At 36.4% G+C, this 26,164-nt stretch overlaps 1 protein-coding gene across 2 annotated transcripts in view; it reads right to left on the bottom strand.

Annotated features, from left to right (window-relative positions):
- Nucleotides 1–25,172, bottom strand: part of LOC143752137 (RALY RNA binding protein like) — a 131,463-nt gene extending 106,291 nt beyond the window's left edge. Inside the window, exon 1 of one of the 2 annotated variants that reach the window (XM_077245173.1) lies at nt 24,857–25,172. The gene's annotated coding sequence lies outside the window, so the exon portion shown is untranslated. Of the gene's footprint in view, nt 1–24,147 lie in introns of both variants that reach the window. The other variant, XM_077245172.1, reaches the window with a different exon arrangement.
- Between the last annotated feature and the right edge of the window lie 992 nt (nt 25,173–26,164).

Consider the following 26,164-nt stretch of genomic DNA (forward strand, 5'->3'; position numbering starts at 1 on the left):
TAAAATTCCCAGCTTTGTGTTTGTGGATTTCCGCATTTTTTTTTTCCATGCACTCATTCTGTCTTCTCTGCATATGTGGCACCTGAACCTCTAAATTGGCCTGCTGAGGAATCATCTCCACACATACCAACAACGACTGATCGACAGAATAGAAGCCAGTCACGGAGCTCGGAATTTCCGTCAACAAATAGAGCTAAAAAAATAAATAAAATACAAACAGTCCCTTTGGGAGCTGCCATTCATTTCCCCCGGTGAAGACGTTTTGTGGTGCGCCAAGCGTTCAGCTTATCACCCGCTCAGCCTGACTCTTATCGAAATCAGATCCTGCGGACACACGGGCGGAAAAGAGGGAAAAGAGTGACCACACAGAATTCAAACGCTTTTATTCTCTTCTCATACAAACCTCTTGTTTATAACGCCTGATTAAAAAGCATTTATGATGCATGTAATCAGGGATCTACAATCTTAAGTAGGCTAATCATTATGCTAGTTCAGATAATACACTGTATATAGCCTTCAACTAGTATTTGAATGCTTAAATCACACTTTGCCATCAAAATTTTAAATATTAAGTGTCTTCTGCCAATAGAAATGATGCTAGAAGTATTCTCAAAATAAACGTTTCAGAAAGTGTCCAAATATATTTTGTCCTCGATTTTGAATAGTATATCTGATTGTTTTATAAATCATATTTAAATATTTCTTTCAAATAAATGCCTCTTAGTTTAATACTTAGTTTTATCATTTAAAGACATTTAAAGTGTCTGTCTATAATCTTCGGGGCTACTGTTTATTTTATGAACTTTACATTGAACATAGCATAATATAATTTCCTTGAAATGCCTAAAATAATAACTATAAACAAATATCCTTTGACAAAAGTGTTTATGAATAAAAAAAAAATCAAAATGACTACTTTAACTTACTATAACTGGGGACAGTAAGATTTTCTTTTTTGAAAAGAAATTATACTTTTATTTAGAAAAATTGACCAAAATCAATTATTCAAAATAAAAGATTTCTATTTCACATAAATTATGTTCTTTTGAACTTTCTAGTCATCAAAGTTTCTATAAATATATAAAGCAGCGCAACAAGATGTATTTTAAGATTTCTAATTGTATGCACCAATTAAAACAACCAGAAAAGTTCTTTCAACCAGTGGAATCATTTAAGTGTCCAAAAACACTAAGATTCCCCCTGATGCCTCCAGATTTACACTAGCACAGTGAGGCTCGGTCGGTACAACTCCAAAACAGCACTAACACAGGGCTGCACCATAAAAAATAATAATAATAATAAATTTAACAACAGAGGTTAAAGTCATAAATAGGACCATGAAAGAAAGGAAGAGGATGAGCGGGGTTTTTGTGAAGAAAACATGGAGCTAGCAAACCCAGGTTTTCAAATAAATAGGACTCCTACTGTGACTCCTGTATGCACACAAATGTGAATATTATAAACGTCAAACCAAATCATGTAAATTCTCTGCATTTGTGCTCTCAAAAACATGAAGCATATAGTAAAGAAAAGAAAGAGAGCTAGATCGGTTAGAGAGGGAGTGATCCAGAGATCAAAAACCCAACAGGATGTTTATTTCTGTGGCTCAGCACAGACATGGTAAAAGCACGCTGAGACATGCACCAGTCTTGAGCTGTTTGCACTATTCAAGAGTATTCAAAGAAACCAAAGTAGTGCAAAGTACTCTGGGAGGCAGATTTGCCTCAATTTTTAATTCCATCCATCTCAGAATACTTTAGATCTGTTCTTTGTGGTGCATTCAGAGTACATGAACACTGTCCATGTAATGCCAGAATTGCACTTTCAGGTCATGACCCTCCATAGCAAACTGTGACGACTGGACCATTTATCCATTCAATCACACATGCGTGTAAACGCTCACACCCACGTGCAAAAAGACGTAAACCTGTGCTACAACAGAATGTAGCATTGGGATTTTAAAACTATGCATTTTCAAAATCAACAAGTAAGTTGCTTGTCTAAATGACTAGTTCTATTAGGACACTATCGTCAAAGACCATTGACAATTAGCATACAGTTTGGATTGGCGGTATGGTTCTGTTCTGGGCAAGAACTCCCTGCGCATCCATCCAGTCTAGCATGGATAAGAGCAATAACTCCCCCTTAGGGTAAACAGAACAGAACCAACATGAATATATTGCAGATATCATTAATGTCGATATTTTAATGTAGAACATAATTCGAGAATTTAGTCTGATTCAAAGGGGAATCAGAATGCCGATCCTGACTGTCGAGAGGAGGAGCTGGGGAGGGAGGAGTGTAACTAGCTCCTGAGAAATACGACAGCTGCTGATAATACTGAAGGAGCTTATATATGGATGCTGTAATAGGCATCGTATTCCTATAGGTAGATATATAGCTACGCTTGATTGTGTCTTAAAGGGTTACTCCACTCATAAATTAAAAAAGAAGATCTTTTGAGAAATGTCTCAGTTACGCCTTTTCTACCGGCATGGTTCCGTTGTGGGTTCCCAATCTTTGTTCATCCTCGAACTGTTCTGCACATTTCCACTTGGTTCCAGGCCGGAAAGATCCGTTCAACTCCGGCCATAAAAACTTGCTGTTCTCAAATGGAGCTGGGTGAACGGAAAATATACTATATTTTAGACTGTCGTCCAAATCCGAATTTTTGTGAATATCCGATTGAAATCCGATCAGGAATAGCTAGCGTGAATGAAAAAAAAAAAAATCACAATGCGATTTTTACAAATCCGTTTCGAGCTACATTCATATGTGTTTTGAAATTCATTTCAGTCTGATCGGATTTCACATGGTTTATGTGACTTTCTCACACCATGTGAAACGTAACCGTCAGACGATGTTATAGGAAACATGCTGAAAGTCGCTGCAGAAACAATGTTGTCTGTTGTTGCAAAATGCCGGACGAGCAGAAAATGATAATATAACGGAGACAAATTTTGAAACCGGTGGAGACGACAGCACAGAGAGCCACACATTTCAGCCTCATATGGTTCTGCCTCTGCCTCGTAAGACGTGGTAGTCTAGCGTGGCGGCTACACAATATCATGTTGTAAATAAAACAACATCTATTGCAAACCCCTCCATTTGCTGTTTCTACGCAATTGCCATAGAATCCAATGCAGATATTGCATAGACGAACAATGTTTTGTTTTTAGACTGGTTATAGGCAGATAAACAACTACAACTAACTAAGTCTGTGGAAACGTGTGGCCGGTTCGCGACAGGCTCCAGTTTGCCTAGCCGAGAACAGGCTCTGGCTCCAGAACGTGAACTATTCTGGTGGAAAAGTGTTTGTTTTTGTTCACATAATGGAAGTCAGTGGGTTCCAATGTTGTTTGGTTGTTTATGTTCCACATAAGCAAAGTCTTTGCAGTAGTAGCACTGAAGAGATGGCCGCCTAACATTAGACTCGCTCCAACTTTAAACATTTTTAAGGCATCTGAAGACGTATCTTTGACTAGCTTTTGAGCCTGAAGAGTGATAAGGCATTGTCTGTATGTTTTTCACAAATGCACAAAAGACAATTATCTCTTCCTTTCCCATTCATTTTCCAACCAGATGTCTGTCTCCTCCTCTTTTATACTGTCCCCGGGGTGACCCTGAACTCCAGAAGTGAGTCGCCCTTGAGTCAGGCACTTAACCTCACATTGCTTCACGAGGACTGTTCCCGCAATCAGTGTAGTGTAAAAGCATCGACATTTTCACATACGTGTAGACACGGATGAACTCACCCAAACACACTGGCGGTAATAGGGTAATGCAAAACCCACGGAAGCACAAAGGAAAAAGGCCAGAACTTCCAGGAAAAATGGAACGTAATGATGAACTCTATACCTGAATGAACCCGAGAGCTGTCAATCACCGGTCCCAAGACATTGTGTGGAATTCTGACAGAAGCAAAGCCTGTGCTTAGCGGCCTGCAAACAGCCTGAAATGAGATCTCAGCCAATCTGATTGAATTATTCTGGTCTCATTCAGGTGGGCTGGTGCTTTGGGCTCCAATAAACCACGGTGATAAGAGTAGAGAAGAGAATTTACCTTCAAGAGTGCAAAACACGGTGGAAAGAAAGAAAGAAAGAAAGAAAGAAAGAAAGAAAGAAAGAAAGAAAGAAAGAAAGAAAGAAAGAAAGAAAGAAAGAAAGAAAGAAAGAAAGAAAGAAAGAAAGAAAGAAAGAAAGAAAGAAAATCTAAAACTGTTCCATAACTACTATTCAAAAGTACGCAGTCAGTAAGATTTTTTTTTTAAAGAAATTCATACTTTTATTCAGGAAGGATGGATAAAATAAATCAAAAGGGCATTATAAAGACATTTATAATGTTACAAAAGATTTCTATTTCAAATAAATGCCATTCAAATGTTGTTTTGTTTTGAACTTTCTATTGGCAAAAGAAAAAACATATCACGGTTTCCACTATTAACTATTAAGCAGCACAACTGTTTTGATAATGATAAGAAAGAGCTCTAATTCATCATATTAGAGTGATTTCTGACGGATCATGTGACACTGAAGACTGACTGGAGTAATGATGCTGAAAATAAAGGAATACATTACATTTTAAAGTATATTCAAATAGAAAACTATTATTTAAAATTTCACCATATTTTTACTGTATTTTTTGGATCAAATAAATGCAGCCTTGGTGAGAAATTTTTCAAAAACATAAAAAAATCTATCCCGACACCAAACAGTATGTGTTCGTTAGGTCTGGTACACTGTAACTGTACTAAGCAAACATGACTCTCATGTATTGTGAGACTCCCTATCTTTAATGAAAATAAACTAAGGAAATGAAGGCTGAAGCGTCTGCCTCCAGCCGGAGAGAACAATCTTCCCCAGCAAATCAGTTCACACATTAGTTTGCTTAAGGCATTCAATATAATCTCACACACTCAATTTAATCTTCATCAAATTGAGAAGTGATACACTGGATGCAGAAAGGAAAACAAGTGAATTAATTCAGAGCAATAAAAATGCACAAACAATCCCATTCTGTGCCACAAATACACAGTCAAAGACATTAAAGGTGATGTAAGTATTAAATATGCTTTTTAAATGTAAAAAGCTTCATCTGCGGCAGATGCTTATCAGTAAATAATATCCAAATGATAGGAGAACTTGGAATAGGTCCATTGCGGGTCTTAGCACTCAAGCTAAGTAGAAACTGGACAGATGGCATTAAAGAGATGAGAATAATGCCGAAATAATGCATTTCCTGTTCACCTACTCAGGAAACAGCCTGATTGGTCCATTCCGTTCAGCACAAAGAGCGTTTTATCATGCACAGTCATCTGTCTTTTGTGTGTGTGCTGCAGTTTATTCTTGTTAGTCACAATCCTACCCACCACAAAACAAATTTCTAAAAATCACAATGCATATAACTTCTGTAGAGCAGGACTTGATTTTATCCATAAGGACTTAATTCTCTGAAACGTGCTGAGATACACTACTGTTCATTTATTTGATCAAAAATACAGTAAAAAAAGTAATATTGTGAGCTATAATACAAAAGTTTTTTTATCATCATCATCATCATCATCATCTTCTTCCACTTATCCGGGGCCGGGTCATGAGGACAGCAGTCTCAGCAGAGACGCCCAGACTTCCCTCTCCCTACACACTTCCTCCAACTCTTCCGGGGGAATACCGAGGCGTTTCCAGGCCAGCCGGGAGACATAATCCCCCCAGCGTGTCCTAGGTCTTCCCTGAGGTCAACTTTTTATATATATATATATTTTTTTTTTTTTTTTTAAATTAAATTTATAGTTGTGGTGACAAAGCTGAATTTACAGCATCATTACTCCAGTCTTCAGTGTCACATGATCCTTCAGAAGTCATTCTAATATACTGAGTTGGTGCTCAAGAAACATTTCGGTAGCACTTTACTGTATTTTACAGTCCTCTTCCGAATCCACATAATATGTAATTATTATTATAATAATTACAATAACTGGGTAATAACTAGGTACTAACCCTGAACCTACCCCTAAACCTAACCTTCACCCACATAATAATAATAATAATAATAATAATAATAATAATAATAATAATAATAATAATAATAATAATAATATGTTTCAATTTTATAGCGCCTTTCCCAAGCTCAAGGACGCTTCATATATCATATATTTATCCTTATATTACCCAGTACTTTTTAGGTAAGTACACTGTAAGTACTCATACTGTAAAATAAAGTGCAACTCAAACTACCCATTGCAATTAAGTGATGCCATAGGAGAACAATTTTTGGTTTCAATTTTCTTAGTGTAAAGAACATTTTAATCACCTTTTTTGCACTATAAAAACCTTTTCTGCAAGGGAAAAGTTTCAAAGGTTCTTCATAGAACCATAGATGTCAATAACTGTAATTATTAAGAGTGTATATATGAAAAGAGGTGTATTTTGATGCACACAGCGGTGGGTTTAACTCATTTGAGAAAGATTCTTTCAAAAGAAAAGCCCTTTTCCAATGGCAAGGGTTTTATAAATTATTTATATGCATTCCCGCAGAAAGCCTACAGCCTATCCATGTATCAATGCATATGAATCACATATGTGTGCCACAATCACTTTTAGAGAGTGAAATAAGTTTCCTCTCAGATTGTTCAAATGTGTATTGACTTTCTATGCCTCTGATTCTCTTCATTTGTGTATAGTTGGCTAATTGCAGTGACTCATTTCCATAAATACTTCAGTGTATTGATAGTAATTAGCTTTATCTCGTTCCTAATGAGTGTGCTTGTTTTGATCCTGGGAAGAGAGATGCTGCCTGTATCAGATAAAGATGCATCCAGTAAAGCATCCAGTGTTCAAAATCTGCTAAAGCTTACGATGTACAAGAACACTGAAGATTATAATGAGCTCCCAAAGACCTTTGTTGCTTAATAATTGACCCTATAATTAAGTATCATCGAAAAACATAATAATTAGAACATGGTATACATAATTGTTCCATTCACACTGACTGGCGAAAATCATTTTGTCAAAAAAGAAAAGCAGCTTAGTGAAAAGCATGTCAATCTACTCTTGACCAGAGTCGTAGAGTAGAAAATTTAATTTAGATTCTTCAGACACAAGTGTACAGTTCTTGCAAACAGATAATTTGGCCTGTAAACAAATTTACATGGTTCTCACATGTCTAGGATAGTCAACATGAAACAGAATTAAAAAATTCAATGAGAAAAACTACTTGATTAGGGCCTGGCAGTGGCTGATTCTGAAAAACCACTGGCATACACTTTTTAGGAGGTTTATTGATCAAGAAATGGAGGCTGAAGGTCAAGTTCACCGGCTTCTCAATTATGCATTTTTATATCCATCATTATATGTGATTAGATTAACATTAACTGGCATTTCGAGGTCAGTTATTCCCATTAATGACCATCGTCAATAGCAATGCTGTATAATAACCGCTCGTCCGGGTTTTTGAGGCCAGCGTTTCTTTCACGTCGCTCGTATCGCAAAGCAGACACACTATCGTTTCATTCAAACACATCTGCCATCTTGCGCCTCAGTTATTAACTGTATTTACTGTAAAACCAAACTGAAGCTTCAGTATTAATAGTAGATCTACGGTAATATTGTAAGTATTCGTCTTGTACACTGTAATGGATTATAAGATAATAAACATGTAAGATTTATAACAGTTTCTGCTCAAATCAATATTTCATGTCTCCGTAATTATTTTTTGTGGAGAAAAGCAGTGCAATAAGTGATACGACAGTACATTATCTCTTAAATGTCTTGTTTGAACTTCGTCTCAAAGCTGCTTGCAAGGAACTGTTTTACTTTGTGGAGGCTTTGCGATTAATGAGCTAATAAAGTATTCAAATCAATATTTTGTGTCTAATTATTTATTTAGGGATGTAATAAGTACAATAATGTACATACATACATACATACATACATACATACATACATACATACATCTTCTATTCCTTACTTAAAGGAGAACTCCGGGCAATTTTTAAGTTAATCTTGATCGTTAGACCTTTGTGAGTACTGACTATAGAAAAAAAAACGAACCGGATTGGTGCTTGCTACGCGGAGCTGCGACCGCGAATGCCCAGAGCTCCCACCCAGCTAAAACGGCAGCTATGGGGGCATCGACATAAAGAGCGTTTTTGAACCTCTTAACAGACACAAAATGCAATTAAAATGTCTGTCCAACATGAACAGGGACCCTACATGTGAACAATATGCGTTTAGCAACTTAGCCATTGTTTCAACTCACCTAAATAGTCTTTTAGACGGCAAGCTGTAGTCTCGCGCTGCAGTCCCGTGCTGTAGCCGGAAAAGGTAAACAATGTCCAGGTGGGAGGAGCGTTGATCATGTGCGACGAGTTATGATCAGAGTTGATTACAAGTGAAGAAGAAATGGTTCGTGTTTGTGCCTTTCCGAATTGTGACAACAGAATGCGAAAATATAAGAGCTTATATTTTCATCGTCTTCCTTTCCATGACCTCGAGATTCTGCAGTTTGTGGCTAGTTGTATTTCAACTTGATGTGCAAACTCCCGTAGAAGTACTACGCGCTAAAGATTACCGCATTTGCAGTGAACACTTTGACAAGGATGACTACACACACTCAACACAGCGGGGCCGTTTGAAGAAAAATGCCATTCCATGTACGAAGACTCGTCGCACATGATCAACGCTCCTCCCACCTGGACATTGTCTACCTTTTCCGGCTACAGCACGGGACTGCAGCGCGAGACTACAGCTTGCCGTCTAAAAGACTATTTAGGTGAGTTGAAACAATGGCTAAGTTGCTAAACGCATATTGTTCACATGTAGGGTCCCTGTTCATGTTGGACAGACATTTTAATTGCATTTTGTGTCTGTTAAGAGGCTCAAAAACGCTCTTTATGTCGATGCCCCCATAACTGCCGTTTTAGCTGAGGGGAGCTCTGGGCATTCGCGGTCGCAGCTCCGCGTAGCAAGCACCAATCCGGTTCGGTTTTTTTTCTATAGTCAGTACCCACAAAGGTCTAACGATCAAGATTAACTTAAAAATTGCCCGGAGTTCTCCTTTAACTGCAGGCAAGATCTTAGAAAGCCTGCCTTATGATTCTTAAAATCATATAATTATGATTAGAACAAACTTTTTTTTTTATCACCTGCACAGATGAATTCTGACTGGAACAGGTAAATATATAAAAGGTAAACAGGGTCTAATTTTATTTTTATGCTGACTGTAAAGGCAAAATCCAGCCCAGCAAAAATTCTGCTCAACTGTTTCAGGAAATCGGGTCCCCAACAGTATAATTCACTGAAAACATGAAAAAATGTGTCTAAATAACTGGTTAAGTCCAAATAAGTGACAGGAATCATGCAGTTATTCAATGAGACATTTTACTCCCGCTACTGGACTGCTGAGTTTAACATAGAAATCTGGAAACACCTGAAATTTATTCAAATTATTCAAAGAGTATTTACGGGTCATTGACAAATAATGATTTCAGAGATTATGACAAGGAAAAACAGTTTCTGTGCTGATACTGATGCAAAATAAGCACTCCAAAGGCCTCTCAGCCAATCAGATTCGAGGTGTGGAACTATATATCAGTGGATTAATAAAGAACATTCGTCTTATGATCAGGATTGCGGAATTTTGGATCCAACTACACGCTTATAGCCAAATGTCTGGCTATGCGTGACTAGCCTTCACATAATAACCAATAACACAAAGGCCAGATGGATGAACATGTTTATAAACACGCTCCGACGAACACATCTACAAACGTGCAGTGACATTTATGCGATAATGTCATAAAGTTTCCCGTGAAGCTGTAATCACTTTATCCTTTAATGATCTGTTTTTTTATTTCAAATGATGAGCTCACAGAGTTTCTATGTAATTGGACAATACAAATAGTCTCGTAAACAGACTCAAATCAAGTTGATGGGTGGCTGTTACAATTTAAAGCTGGAAAATATTCATTAGAGAGGAAGGAGGAAACAGCAGTGAAAGCGAAAAAGACACACGGCTAAACACAGTAGCATTCCACAGAGCCAAACCTCATTTTGTAACATCAACGTCAACATGGGGAGGGAAAAATCAATAAGCAGGAGCGAGATGAGAGTCTCCACTGTCATCACAAAGACAGAGACAGATGCTGATATGCGAACAAACTCTGCACGCGCACGCAGTAACACAGCTGCCATTTACAGATACAAAAGAACAGACAGAAAGGTTAGTTAAATTGCAGTTTTTATCAGATCAATGCCATTTCCGTTCAGACAAAAGATGATCTGAAATGCTATTGCCAGGTCTGTCATGCCTGAACATGCGTTATCTTTTGTGTGAAATGAGCACACACATGCATGCATACTATCTAATATAACACACACTTAATCTGACATGCATACAAATTGAATTGGATCCTTCCAGACATTCTCTCGCTCTCTCTCTCTCTCTCTCTCTCTCTCTCTCTCTCTCTCTCTCTCTCTCTCTCTCTCTCTCTCTCTCTCTCTCTCTCTCTCTCTCTCTCACTCTCTCTCTCTCTTTACAGTTTCTCCCAGCTCATTTCTAATGCAATAGAGCTCAAAAGTGACCGCCCAAAAAATTCCCCCATTAATTTCCTCAAAGGGATTTCAAACACGTCTACAATAAAGAAATAGGCAGGTATTTCCCCCCCAATTTTTTTTGTCTTATACCCCCACAGCCCCATAAGTAAATTTCAAGAACCCCTTGAAGTCAGCATAAAATCAAAATTAACCCTATCTTTTCTAAATGCATATTATAGGTCTTATTGTGAACAATTGATTTGTCAAAATCTCAAAATCCAATAATATACATTTTTCTTTTTTAATAATCTATACGCAGAAACAATAATCTGTCACTACTTCCATTTCATTGTGACTTTAGTTGACTTCAAACCATAAATGGATTCATCTCATATAAAACAAGATATAATTATCATTAATCAAGCAGAGCTATAAAAATCAGAAATTAGTTTTTTTAAAATAGCGATGAATCAAAAGTAGCGTTGCGCTCAAAACCGGAGGCTGATCAATGCTAGCTTGCATGGATAGGGGTTTAACTGAAATGATTGATTGGAGAAGTCCTGCATACATCATCAAAGAGAAGTCTGTCGTTTTCACCAGAGGATCCAGTAATGACCATTCAAATTAAAAACATTGATGAAACATAAACATACATTGATGAATCCTTCACAGTAAGATTTATAACATGCATTTAGAAAATAAATAGGGTGAATTTTCAATTCATGTCGACTTAAAGCAAAAATGTAAAACCGAGTTGGAAATCGTTGTTCTAAGCCATGAACCAAGCCAACCAGTTCCAAGATGAATCACAACATTACAAACTTTGGAGTAAGTGTAGAAATACAAGGGAAAAGAAAAAGTCTTCAACCCTGCTCCTGGGAACCCACAAGCTGCGTCCCAATTCAGAGGCTGCATCCTTCGAAGGTCGGACTGAGCGTTGTTAAACGAGACGGGCTAGCCTACGGAGGACTGTTCTTGTCGCATAGCAATTGTGACAGCTACTGTTAATGAGTGACTCTAACGTTTAGATTTAAAAAACAAGTTAAACTGTGTGAAAACAAAACAGAGTTTAATATGTTCACCACAGTCCATTCTGTATATAATAAAGAGTAGAAACTATATATAATCGTATCTTAGTAAAATATATCAACATTTAAAGATTTTTTTTTTTACATTTGTATCATTATATATTTCAGTCATTTGAAACCCAAAACGTACTTTTACAAGTGTAATTCGGCAACTTTTCTAAAAAAAGAAAAAAGCCTGTCGTCACTGGCGCGCAATGAATTCTAGAGTAGGCAAGACCACGAAGGATTCTCACGTCCCATTTGACAACGCTTGGTCTGACCTTAGCAGCCTTCGAAGGATGCAGCCTCTGAATTGGTTTGAATTGGCTTACATATAGCTCCAACCCTACTTAAACACACCTGAACCAGATAATCAAGATCTTCAGGGTTAGTCGAAACTTCCAGGAAGGTGTTTTGAAGCTGGTTGGAGCTACACTCTGAGTTTGACACAAGTGGTGTAATATAAACTAAAGAGAAAGTGAAGCTGACGTCATGCCGAGTTGAGTTCTGGAGATTTTTTACTTCACCATTTACTTCCATAGTGCAGTAGGGGGAAAAGAAATACAATGGAAGTCAATGGGGCCAATATCTTCTTTTGTGTTCAACAGAAGAAAGAAATTCATTTACATTTATTCATTTAGCTGATGCTTTTATCCAAAGCGACTTACAATTGCTATATATGTCAGAGGTTGCACGCCTCTGGAGCAACTAGGGGTTAAGTGTCTTGCTCAGGGACACATTGGTGTCTCACAGTGGATTCGAACCCGGGTCTCTCACACCAAAGGCATGTGTCTAATCCACTCCGTCATCACCACCCCATAAATTCATACAGGTTTGGAACAACTTAAGGGTGATTAAATAGGGACTGATGTTTTATTTTTGGGTAAACTATCCCTTTGTGAATTTGTTATTTATAAAATCTATTTCTCAGAGGAGAAAATGAAGGGATTTTTTACTTTCAGCTGAATATCTGAGTGGTGTACACTCACACACTCCTCCACTTTAAAATAATTATTATTCAAGTGTCAAACCTGTACTGCTTTAACATGCAGATAAGTCATACTGAGTGAAGTAAGAAGTACTTGTAGAAATATTTCTCTTGAATAAAGTGAAAAAAGGTGATACGCAAGTTTTTGTGAAAAGATGTTTTGTAACAAACTTTGCTCACAAACTTCTGGCCATGAATGTACATTCAAAAACATTTCTGATTGACAGAGAAACTTTCAACAGCTTCTTGACATTAGTATTACATGTCTCTGGATGCGATACTTGAATGGTGTAAAATCATGCTCCTTAACACTGCATGAAGATGCTATTGCAGATTCTGCAGATCATTTAAGGCTGTTTCTATTGACTCGGGTAATAATGAGTTCAAAACAGCTCTCAATTAATGCTCAGATGTTGCACTTTCATGTTGCATCAACTTATCTCATGATGGTTCTCTAAAAAATCCTTCAGAGAAATTCAGAATATAAAAAAATGTACACATTTACACATTAAATTACTATATGTCGGCAAACACTTGCAAAAGAGTAAACTAACAATAAAATTAAAAGTAGTTATTATTTCTTGAAACAATTAATAAATAAACCTTGTCATTATGTTCTATGTTACCATGGCAAAGGTTCACTATGCTGGATTTAAGAATATGCTTTTTATGTGCATACGGTTTCCTTAAACAATCGCCTCAATTGTTTCCTCAATTTATATGGTTTCAAAACCAAATTTTCCTCTCGACCTTAGGTTAGTAAACCTTTTTTTCATACTGTCAGGATAGTTTAACGTCTAGGTTTGACCTAGAACCTATTTTAACAGCAAAGCAGCGGGTTCAGATTTCAAGGTGAGACGTCTCATCAGCTCACATCATTCGTCAGACATTTCCGTCCACATTCAGCGGGCCCTCTCGCTTCACTTCAAACCATCACATCCTCAAACAAACCCTGGGAAATCTTGTACGAGCACCGCGTTCACTCTCTGAACACCTCAAAGCCACACACATGCAAATCAATTTTTCATCCCTCAATCCTGGTCTCTCCTCATGTGAAAGGAAGAGGAAATTGAGGTCACGCTCCATCAGAAACTGATCGGCCTTGGATGTTCACATAGTGGCTGGTAGAGTAGAGGGAGCAGAAAGGGAGAAAGTCTGTCGACTGCAGAGCGTGTTGGGCTCTGTCTCTTATAGAGTCTAAGCAGAGTTGATGCAACCCTGGAGAAACTAGACTGACCTGTGGAGAGAGCTCCCTTCTGAAGAAATCCAGTCTAATGACACTGAGCTTGACAATAAGATGATATGACTCATAAAATGGAATGACACAGATTGACTAACAGAGCTGGCCAAATATCCGGCCTCAGGTTTGTCAAGAGGTGGGCGGCTCATCATGATACTGACATACAGCTATAGGCTATTGAAGCCGAATTGCCTGCCTACAAAAACTAAACAATCAAAATCAACCTAGTTTTTTTTTTTTTTAAATACTCAAAACACATCGACATTAAAAATAATAAATGTTGAATAATGATAATTAGTATATATATATTAGGGTAACACTTTATTTTGATGGTGCCTTTTGAACATTCTGTTGACTATAAGTACAAATATTAACAATATTTGTTAACAATATTAGCTACGTGTCAAGTGACTCTCATTGGAAACTGTCTGCTTAAAGGATTAGTTCACTTCAGAATTAAAATGTCCTGATAATTTACTCGCCCCCCTGTCATCCAAGATGTTTATGTCTTTCTTTCTTCAGTCGAAACGAAATTAAGGTTTTTGAGGAAAACATTCCAGGATTTTAGTATATAGTGGACTTCAATGGGGTACAACTGTTTGAAGGTCCAAATTGCAGTTTCAATGCAGCTTCAAAGGGCTCTTACAATCCCAGCCAAGGAATAAGTGTCTTATATAGCAAAACGATTGGTCTTTTTTTTAAAAAAATAAACATTAATGTACTTTTCCACCACAAATGCTCGCCTTACACTCGCTCTGCGATGAGCCAGACATTACGTAATCACGTGAAAGGTCAAGCCGTTGGTTCCCGTTGAAGTCCACTATATGGAGAAAATTTCTGGAATGTTTTACTCAAAAACCTTAATTTTTTTTTCGACTGAAGAAAGAAAGACATGAACATCTTGGATGACGTGGGGGTGAGTAAATTATTAGGACATTTTAATGCTGAAGTGAACTAATCCTTTAATATCTGCTAACACTTTATTTTGATGCTCCCCAACAGACATTCTACTGACTATAAGTAACTTGTCAACTATATGTCAACTTATTCTAACCCTACCAGTCTACTAACACTCTACTACTCTGATGAGATTTAGTTGGCATGTAGTTGCAAAGTTACTTATAGTCAACAGAATGTTCAAAAGGGACAATCAAAATAAAGTGAAACAGTCAAAGGTTTTAGTATTATAGTTAAGCAATATATAATCATTTATTTTCCTGTGACTTTGTATAACATTAGATCGGATGGTAACAACCAAATAGATTTGAGAATTAAAATAAAAAATACAGTATGAAAATAAAGAGAAACCAAGGCACCTTACGTTCATGTTATTGTCAGGATTATCTTCAGTTTCTCTGAGTTTTGTTTTTGTTTTTACCTGTGTTCCTGGTCATTATTAGTTTCCATGGTTTCTGATTTATCACACATCTGTTTCTATTCAGTTCATTACCTCACTCTGTGTATTTTAAGCCCTTAGTTCCTCTCAGTTCTTTGTTTAGTCTTGTTTATGTTTGCGTATAAAGTGGTTGTGTTATTCTGTCATTTATCCTGTTATCTCCTGCATGTTTGCTTTGTTTCTGTGAATAAAGCGTTCATTCTGGATACTACAACATTGTGCATTTGCTACAGCCACACAACACATTCAAGTTATAAGCACACTGCATTCAGACCACATTTATAGATGGTCTCGTTCAGCTGGAATGCTCCCATAATTTCATTACTGCACTGAAAAGACATAAGCTGTCTGAAATCACATACTTCACATAGCAAAAAAACAATATGTGACAAGAGTAGTGTGTCCGAATTCACAGTACTCATAAAACAGTAGGCAAAAATACCCGGATGACCAACTTCTGGCGAGATACTGAAAGTGGGATACGATAAACACTTTACTATCCCATGAGGCCACGGGAGAGGATTTCTGAATGGCAGTGAAGCGACGCAACTGACGCTAGTAGGTCACATGATAATGACAACATGGCCAATGTAGAATGTCCAGATTAGGCTACTACACACATTCATACTATATAGAAAGTACTTTTACCTACTCAAGAGAGTATGCAATCTCGAACGCAGAAATGGTATATATTTTAGCTTAAAATTCCTAAAATTTAGTCGATTTAAAGTGTTAACATGGTTACATTACATTATGCTCAGAGAAAATTAAGGAAACTAACTTTTTTCTATTATGCACTATTACAATATTTTGGATTGGTGGCTTTCTTTCATGTCAATCAAGCACATTTCCCTTAAAATTCATAATATTATTTAAACATTTATGGTAGTAAAAACAAGTCACGGTAGTATTCCTTGTGCTCTCTGTAATTTGTTCTGATTTAAAAAAAAATAAATCATGGTATTACAATAAAAAAAAAGATCTGTAATACACAGTAGTAGGAGCATCTGTGTATTAAAGTAATGAGGATGAGAAAAGTTAAACACATATCCAGATACATTATGTTAATGAGAACATGCAGAGGAAATTTGCTTAATCATCTTGAAAAAATATCACAATACAAGATAATCGAAATGGCCTTAAATAGGCTTCAATGCAAAATATAATGTATTTTTTCTTTCTTTGGATTTTATGTGAAACGTGACGTTTGTGTAAGGTTTTATTTGATATCTCGGGTCTGAGCATACGGTTCCAGTTGGTCCAGGTGAAGTCCAGCTGATCTCGGCCCGACCCAGCTGCTGCTCGTGTGAACCAGATGGAGTAGTTCTTGTGTATTCATCACTCATGGACATTTGGATGTAGTATTACCCACTCTACCAGCATCTGTACCCCACAACCACCTGCTCACCAGTTTGGACCAACACAGGGTTTCATTTTGTTTGGCCATGAGTGTGATGAGGCAATATCGATAAGCACTTCTGATGTTAACAGTCGGCAATCATCGAGGCCTAACAAGGATCACAGCCTGTTATTTTGAATGAATCTTTTAAGTGAGCGAATATCTTTATCCTTCATCTTGCTTTCTAAGATTGACTATAATGCAAGTAAATATGGTAACATGCAAGGAGAGCTACTGAATGAAGAAGAGTCAGTGAATGAATTTGAACAAACGTTTCACTGGGGTGAATCTAAATAACAACCACTATCTTGCAATGAAGAAATTCTCAGTTACAAGCAAGCAATTGTTATAAGCTTCAGTGTATTCCGGTGGGCAGGTCTGGATGTGTTTGTCCACTGGAATAGCTTGGGGAGATGATTGATTCTCTTCCCTCGCTAACATGTCTTGAAGAGCCAGAGGAGCTTGTGGGAGGGGTCAAACTCTGCTCTAGTAATAAATGAGGGAGGATGATTACAGCCTTTACAGTTATAACACACACCGCATAACTGGAGTGTGAAATAGAGAGACAAAACACAAGTGCAATAGAGGAGGTCAAGAAAAAGTGAAGGGAACAAAGACAGATACAGAATATGTGATGTACTGCATTCTCTTACAGTCATAACAACAACCCCCACCTTTATAGAAAGGCTTTTCTTTCATTTCCTCTGATAAAAAAAACTCTCAAACATTCTGACTCAGCGATGAGTAAGGATAGATGCCTCACAGAAAAAAGGATGGTAGTCTAGCTGGTGCTGTGGAATCTATTACTAAAAGTATAAAAGACTAAAAGTATAGCCATGATATTACTGCAATTTTGTATGACTGTTCCTCGGCTGATTTCAGTACTTCACGGTTTTATAAAAGCAAGCTATATATAGTACACACTACTATTCAAAAGTTTGTGGACAGTACGTTTTCTTGGTTTCTTTGAAAGAAAGTAATAATTTTATTCAGTCAAAAGTGACATTAAATACATTAATAATGCCACAAAAGAGTTCTATTTCAATTAATGTTGGAATTTTGATCTTTCTATTTATCAAAGAATCCTGAAAAAAAGGTATTCCACAAAAATATTAAGCAGCACAACTGTTTTTTACCTTGATAATAATTCATGTGACACTGAAGACTGGAGTAATGACGCTGAAAAATCAGCTGTTCATCACAAGAATAAATTACATTTTAAAATGTATTCAAACAGAAAACTGATCTTTTAAATTGCAATATTTCACAGTATTTGTCATCTGCTCTGCAGATGAAGGTACGAAGACGAAAGGTTCCAATGTTGTTTAATAATATTCCATAAAGTAGTATTAAATAAAGACAGGCAAAGACAACCATGCGTATACGAGACCAAACAATGAACATAAGAAAAGCAGAAACTTAAGTAGTGCAGATAACAAGATGATAATCAAACACAGCTGAACCAAACAAACTCATAATGATGTGTGACCATGGAGACGGAAGACAGACTCAACCAAGGGAATACATGTGATGAATAACAAACTTAAAAATCAGGTAAACGAAACTAAGAATGAACTGAACCTAACCGTGACAGTATTGCAGTTTTTACCATATTTTTGATCAAATAACTGCAGTATTGGTGAGCATAAGAGACAAAAAATTTAATTATATAGAACTTATATATATATATATATATATATATATATATATATATATATATATATATATATATATATATATATATACTATATATATTTAAAATATTTTGATTAGCCATCTGACAACTTTCCCTCTATATTGTATATGGCATGAATATTGGTTGACCACTAGTTTAGATCAAGCACTAACGTGAGGGCAAAGTCTAGTAGTGCAACATTACAAGAGTGTGACAGGACAACTGTTTATCAGAACAAGGGTATGACAGTGTGCGAGAGCAGCTTTGTCACAGTATAACTCTAATAGTTTAGGAGCTGTCTTAAAGTCGACAGCTCTTGTAGCTGACGGAACGCATCTCTCCCTGATGTTGACAAGCCGAGAGACCTGCACTTAATAGAGTTCTGAAACGTGCTTGTCTGCCCTTAATAAATAACACACATCCATATAAAATTATTGGGATTGTGTACGTGCAAAAAAGAAGTTGTACGAAGAACAATACGGAATAAGAAAAAACAGCATTGCCTGACTATAATACTGGGATTTCAATCATGTGCATTAATGAAGATTTTATGCAGGCTGATTTGATAAACAGAGAGGGATAAATATATTGGGAAAGCTTGTGCATCCCAAGCGAGACAAATAGTGGGGTAAAATGACATCAGTTGGATGCGGGATACAGTGCTGCTGAAATAGGCTGTGAAATTGATTCCATGAAGTGAATCATGATTTAATCTGCCACAGACAACGAGGTATACATATTTCCCAGTAAGGAATAAACGTTAACGCTTAAAGGCATGCAGCATTTAAACATGCATTCTCAAGACTGCACTTGTACATGTGGGCACAAATGTTTAGTAATTTTTGCAGGAATTTAAAATATTATCATTGCTTTAAAGGTGCATTAAGCATTATTTATTTTTTTCACATTAAAAGGCTTCACACCTAAAGAATGTATAACACTTTAGACAAAACTGTTTACAATGATGCAGAGAAATGCTGTAGAAAACAAGCATGAAGCATCTTAACATTTTTGTGAGTATTAGTTAAAAATAATCAAAACATGTTTTCTACAACATTTCTCACTAGATGAATATAAGGAAGTATTATATCATTTTCATTATTTAATTAATATACACCAATAACAAAACAAAACAAAAAAAATATATATATATATAGTCACATGAAGACCACTTTAAATATGAAATAGATGCAAAAGTAATCAAACAAGGATTTTGAATCAAAATTCTGCATTGATTCATGTGATTCACTGAAACAGTTTGAACTAATAATAAACCAATCATGAAAATAATGACATACTTTTTAGAACAACTTAAAGCACATTGTTATTTTATATTATTCATATTTAATATATTATTTTGTAACAAGTTGACCAGACAAATAGACAGATTAAATTTTATTGTGTTTGCCCTTAACTATATTAAAGAAACAATCCCAGCTGGACTGATTTTTCAGAGTAACAAGTAAATGAAGTCTGTAAAGCAAAAACTAAAACAAGCCAGTTTGATTTTCTGTGCCATCTCACTGATATTACTTAGTCTTTCGAATGTCACAGTGAAACTAATGGGACTGAAACCAGGCAATTAGAGCAAAGTCCAATTTCAAAGTACAAATTTGGACGCACACTCACTCTTAAGACGTTTGTGGAAGGCAGATGGATTATTTCCTCTGATTGTGCCCAAACGGGTGTGAGCGCTAGGAAGGGAGTATAAGAGTATGGAGCAGAGTCTTCAGCAGCGAGTAAGTGACACGATCAAACCACAGATCAGACCACACACTTATTACACTGATGCCCCATAGAGTCTCTCAGTCCGGCCCATTAACCTGCTGTCAACCTAAACACACTGTAAGTTAACCGTTTTCTCTGGTAGAATGAGATTGGAGGCCTTGGAGGCTGTGCTCGGAGTTCAGGAAAAAGGACAGCTGATAAGCTATATTATAAATGATTGCATTAATAAGTTAACCAGAGTACAGTTTCAATAAAACAACTAAAAAGACTCACATCATATAGCTTGGGAACCATAGCCTCATCTGCCTTAAATCGAACAAGCACAGATCAGCTAAAGTTTTCTACTAAAGACAACATACAAACAACATTCGCAACACATTTTAATGTCAGGGTTATATGACACATATATACAAATGTTCAAAAGTGTGGGATTTGGTAAGATTTTATTTGATCATATTAATACAGTTAAAAAAATAATAACATTGTGAAATATTATTGCAATTTAAAATAACTGCTTTCATTTTAATTTAGGCTATTTTAAAATGTAATTTATTACTGTGATGCAAAGCTAAATTTTCAGCATCATTACAGTCTTCAGTGTCACACGATCCTTCAGAAATCATTCTAATATGATCATTTGCTGCTCAAGAAACATTTCTTATTAATATCAATGTTGAAAACAGTTGTGATGCTTAATATTTTTCAAGAAACTATGATAAAAAAGTGCAGGATTCTTTGATGAGCAGACGGAACAGCTATTATTTGCTACAAAACAGCTGCAAAATGTTATAAATTATATATGTTACAAAATTATATATGTTATAAAAATATTTTAACTGTCACTTTTGATCAAATTAATGCATCTACGCTGAATAAAAGTATTAATTTCTTAAAAAATTAAACAAAATGACTGACCCCAAACTTTTGAATGGTAGTATGAGTGAAACAAGAAGTGTTTAGAAAGATTTGATTGTATCTATTGGGAATTGATTGGATTGTGAAAAGTGGTTTCTATTGGTGTTTGGAGGGAGAGGGTTACAAATAAAAGTGCTCGGTGACAACAGCATGAAGGTTGTTTTGGATAGATACTGTACGCATGTATTGATAGGGAAAATAGGATCAATTGTGATTTCATGTTGACTTGAACTCCCTCTGGAGCAGGACAGAAACTTGCATATGATTGACATCAATAATCTCTGATTTGAGCTGATTCTAATGATTGGCTGAAACTCAGAATGTCACTAAGGTTAACAAAACAATTTAATTAGAAAAGTTGTTGGAGTACATGTCACTGAAGAGGTTGCACTTAAGAACTGTATTATAATGTGAATGCTTTAAAATAATTGCCACTTAAAAGCTCAGCTAGATTGCCCTTGTTCTTCAGAAATTGGTTTGATTGTTCAGAATATGATTATTTAATGAAGAATCCTGCCATTTATCAAATTTACGGCTTTGGAAAGAGAAACCGATTCCTCTGAGTTTATAAAAGCCCAGTGCTCATCGCCAAGGGTGAGCTGTTTATCTGCTCTGGGGTACATGAAAGGTTATAGTCCTTCTGAGAGAGAAGCTTTTATCTCATTCTGCTTATTATTATGATATGACCATGTTAGGAAATAAGCTCATTGCGAACGCAAAAGCATTTACGTCCTTCATCACAGTGAATTTTTGTTGATTAGAATATGGGGGAAAGCAATGAAGTCTTGCAGTCATTAGAATGTCATTTAGAAATCTCAGTGTTAAAATGTCAGTGTGAAATGAGGCGACACTGACAAAAAAGACTGTCAAAATCATAATTGTGCACTTTACTTTGAAAAGTCAACATAAAATCAAAATGTACTTTCTTAATACATTACTAGTGTTTTTGTGCACAATATTTCAAAGGGATGTTTGATGAATTGTTTTAATCAAAATTACTTTCCATAATTTTTTGCCTAAAAATGTGTTGCGAATGCAATGTCAGCCGCATGTCATTTCAAACCTGTGAGACTTTCTTTCTTCCGTGGAACACATAAGTGAAAATGACTCAGTGTTCTTTTGTTAATACAATGAAAGTCAATGGGGTCCAATGTTCTTTAAAACCCAACGTTGTTAAAAATATCTTCTGTGTTCCATAAAAGAAAGAAAGTCCTACAACAACTTGAGTAAATGATGGCATTTTTCATTTTAGGGTGAACTATGCCTTTAAAATAATCAATCGAGTATCAATCTCACAGTACAAAAGTAACTGAAAACAATTTGACAGAATCAAACCTCTGAGGTTTCCATCCCAACGTTTCGTATGTCACTAACAGGCAATGTTTTTTCCCCAAGTGACGGATCAGAGACTGCAGTTCAAAGGGGTTTTAACTTTGATCCTTTACGTCCTGTTGCTTTGGCAGTATGAGAATCTGTGACCAATACATTCCTGCAAATTCCTCTGGGTATAAAGTATCCCGCCGGCTATAATGCCTGTAAGGAGACAACTGATATCAATAACAATGTGATATCTTAAGGAGATCAGGAGTCACAAATCATGCACCAAAAACGACAAAGTACCATACAACACACAGTCCAGCTCTACTCTACTCAGATGGTGGGCACATGTCCAGCGTAAACAGCCCTTTACTAGGGAAAGGATGTTTTATTCATGAGCTCAAAGCCATATCCACACATAAGCTATTATATTTCTCAACCCTCATTTATAGCTCTCATGTGCGACGCCCAGATAACAGGGGAAAATTGCCTGGAGGGCTGAGACGACACCGCAGGAAGTAACGCCGGCTATCATAACACCCAGCTGGAGGCATGACAGAGAAAGAGACATTTATCAACGCAGCAGAGGCACCTTTCAACACACGCCATGTACATCTCAATCCAGCCACGCACCTTCACCATCACTACAATGGCCGACATTAAGATAGAAACTCAAGATATTTTGTAGGCTAACTGGAATAGCTGAAGCTCAAGATGAAAAAACAAAGCACAACAGCTGTTATTTCCATGCCCTCCCCCACAAACACACACACACCTTTCTGTGTCACTGATCACTGCTTTTGGGAAAAGCATGTGAACAGAACGCTTACAGATTTTTCAGTAAAATACATTTTTAGGAAGGAAAAGGTTAAAGGGATTGTTCAACCCCAAAAAAAATTTGTTTACTCACCCTCATGTCGTTCCAAACCTGTATGACTTTATTCTGTGAAACAAACGAGAACATATTTTGAACTGTTTTTGTCCATATGCGGAAGTCAGTTGGGTTAGTCATACAGGTTTGGAACGACATGAGGGTAGGTAAAAGATTTATACTCTTTTTTTTTGTTGTTGTTGGGTGAACTATCTCTTTAAGCAGGCAGATCTGAAAATAAGCTTTAGATACGTTGCAAAAGGTTTCCCGCTGTACATAATAGATGCCATGAAAAAGTTGTGCTTGTTTGCAGAGTGCTGAAAGTTAGTGAACCCATCCGCTGTCCATGGTGCTGAAAGAAACAGTATGCAGAATCTCTTTTGAGAAACCCTAAAAGACCCTTTCTTTTCAGTTGTGAAACATTTACATGTGTTTTTAACACTTTTATTCAACGTTGTCGTTTAAATTTTGCTATTTTACCAGCATTAAATTGTGCTCTGTTGGTCCGTACACACACACACACACATATACATACATATATATATATATATATATATATATATATATATATATATATATACACGTGTTCACCAGAAATCATCCAACCCTCACAGTTAGAATATTTGCCATTCAAACACTTACAGTCTGAAATTGAAGATTATATCTAAACTGCAGTTAGTGGGACCTTAGCATATGCACATTTATAGCCTACTCCTATGTCTTAAATGATGTATGGGCTGAATTTTTAAAATATAATACTATCAAATCCACATATAGGGTGAATGAGATATCCATTTTATCCACTTATTATAATCTAGTACTCTACACAACGATAAAGGTATGATTCACACAAGGTTTCACATTCACTTGCAGTATGGTTATGCACAAGCACAACAACAGATATGTATTAAACCTCTCAGCCAAAGAATACATCATTCACAGATTAACATTTCAGAATCGCCTTGCTTTTATTGCAAACAAACATGTGCTGTAAGGTTGCATTTCTTGTCCTTATATACCTGCAAAGGAGAGTCTGTTCATCTTCGGGGAAAGCAAAGACGCACTGATTGATATTTCCCCCAAAGAAACAATTGTTCCCTTCATAGAAACCTTAATTTGCATCATATACGTGAAAAATGAGCACATCCAAAAATCACTTCACCTTAAAATCATCTGCAAAAGTACAAGGCATTAAAAAAGAAAAGAAAAACCAGCAAAAATAAACAAACTTGACAGGTAAGCTGCAAGAAAAGTTTCCATTAAAACGTCACCAGGTCTGAAAATGACTTTTGGGTAAAGAAAGGACCAAAATAAAAGCAAATGCTTCGCTCGGTGACATCAAAATCACAAAACTCTCATGAACAACACCGCAAAATACAAGCAAAGCATATCTACAGCAAAAGTCTATGGCAGAGAACAAAAAAGGAAAAAGGGTTAAAAACAAATATCATCGTACATACGTAAAAATAGAACTGCCATGGCCATTTAAAAACCAGTTGCATGATTTCACACGAATGCAAGCACGTACTTGGCCAGTGTCACTCAGTACTGAATAGCTCGATAGAAATCACTGCATACTAAAAACTTGAGGTACGGATCGAAAAACGCCTCAAAACAACACTTTTTCAAATCTCAACGCTCAAACCCCAGCAAAAGGAGAGAGAAAAAATTAAAAAGAGCAAGTGAAAAGACAAAAAGGGTTACAAAAAGGCCTGGAAACGTACTCACCGAGTGGGAGTAAAATGTTGCGATAAAAATGCGTTATGGCACAAAACACAGTATGGCGAATGAAGCGCGTTCTCTCAGCCTGTGAGCCCTCGCTGCTGTCACGTGACTGCTCTGCTGCCTTGAGCGGCGGGAAGAGGAGCTGACAGGAGACGCAGTTAGTTAGTCCTTATCATTCCACACTGAGAGCAGAACTGTGATTCTCTCGTTGTATTTTTTACCGTCTCTTTTAAGGTTGCGGAGTTCCCATGATGTCAGACTCAACGTAACGTCTAAAGAGAGCCTCTCAACGCCGTCTTTGTTGTTCTTGATGCTCGTCTTTGTTGTTCTTGATGCTCGTCTTTATATTTTGTGGCGCTAAACACTAGTAATGTGAGGTGTGTGTGCACGCGCATGAGATATTACATCGCTGGTAGTGGTAATGTCATTAATAACGTCATGAAAGGCAGTTTTAGTTCTGTGGTGTTGTTGTTGTTTTTTTTGTTTTTTATTATACAGATGTTTATCTGATGCAAATAGCACCGTGTAGCATGAACACATTCCTCCCGTAGCATTTATCTCGTCTAAGTGGGACAGGGTTTATATTTTAAGCCACGGACTCTCCAATGCCGTGTTGTCTCGTCTTTTCTATATAAAAAAAGAAAAAATAGGTAGATCACTGTAAAAGGGATGCAATGAAACATTTAAAAGATCGAGCTAAATGGCAATCCGATGCCAAAGACAATTCACTCATGTAAGTTAGCCTATAATGAAAACAGTGTTTTGTGCTAAAATCGAAGCAAAACTGATTATTAAATGATTTTAACATAGATAGATAGATGGATGGATGGATGGATAGATAGATAGATAGATCAGATTGGAGGTATACTTACTTTTTGATTTTTATACATATTGAAATACATTTTAAAATGCATAGTGTTCTGTAGCACTAACAGTTCGAATGAGCTTGGCTACATGAGTTAAATTTAGTGTTTTAATATTGCTTGTGATAGATAGATAGATAGATAGATAGATAGATAGATAGATAGATAGATAGATAGATAGATAGATAGATATAGTTCCAGACAAAATGTCCCTAAAAGTCATGACATTTATTAATGATGTTACTATTAACTTCATTGGCAATATACAAAATTAACATGACAGACTGAATAGAAAAACTGTTTTGTACATTTTGTAAAAGCAACATAGAGCTAACGTTGTGGTACACAACTTGTGCATATGGCTTCTTTTTTCCTCTGTGTACCATAAAGTTGTATTATTTGCATTAATTTTTCATTCATATTTTGTTTTATTATTTGCATTTTGCAG

This window comes from Siphateles boraxobius, unplaced genomic scaffold, assembly GCF_051911475.1.
Source record: "Siphateles boraxobius isolate OS27281-9 unplaced genomic scaffold, OSU_SipBor_1 26, whole genome shotgun sequence".
NCBI classification, from domain to species: Eukaryota; Metazoa; Chordata; class Actinopteri; order Cypriniformes; family Leuciscidae; genus Siphateles; species Siphateles boraxobius.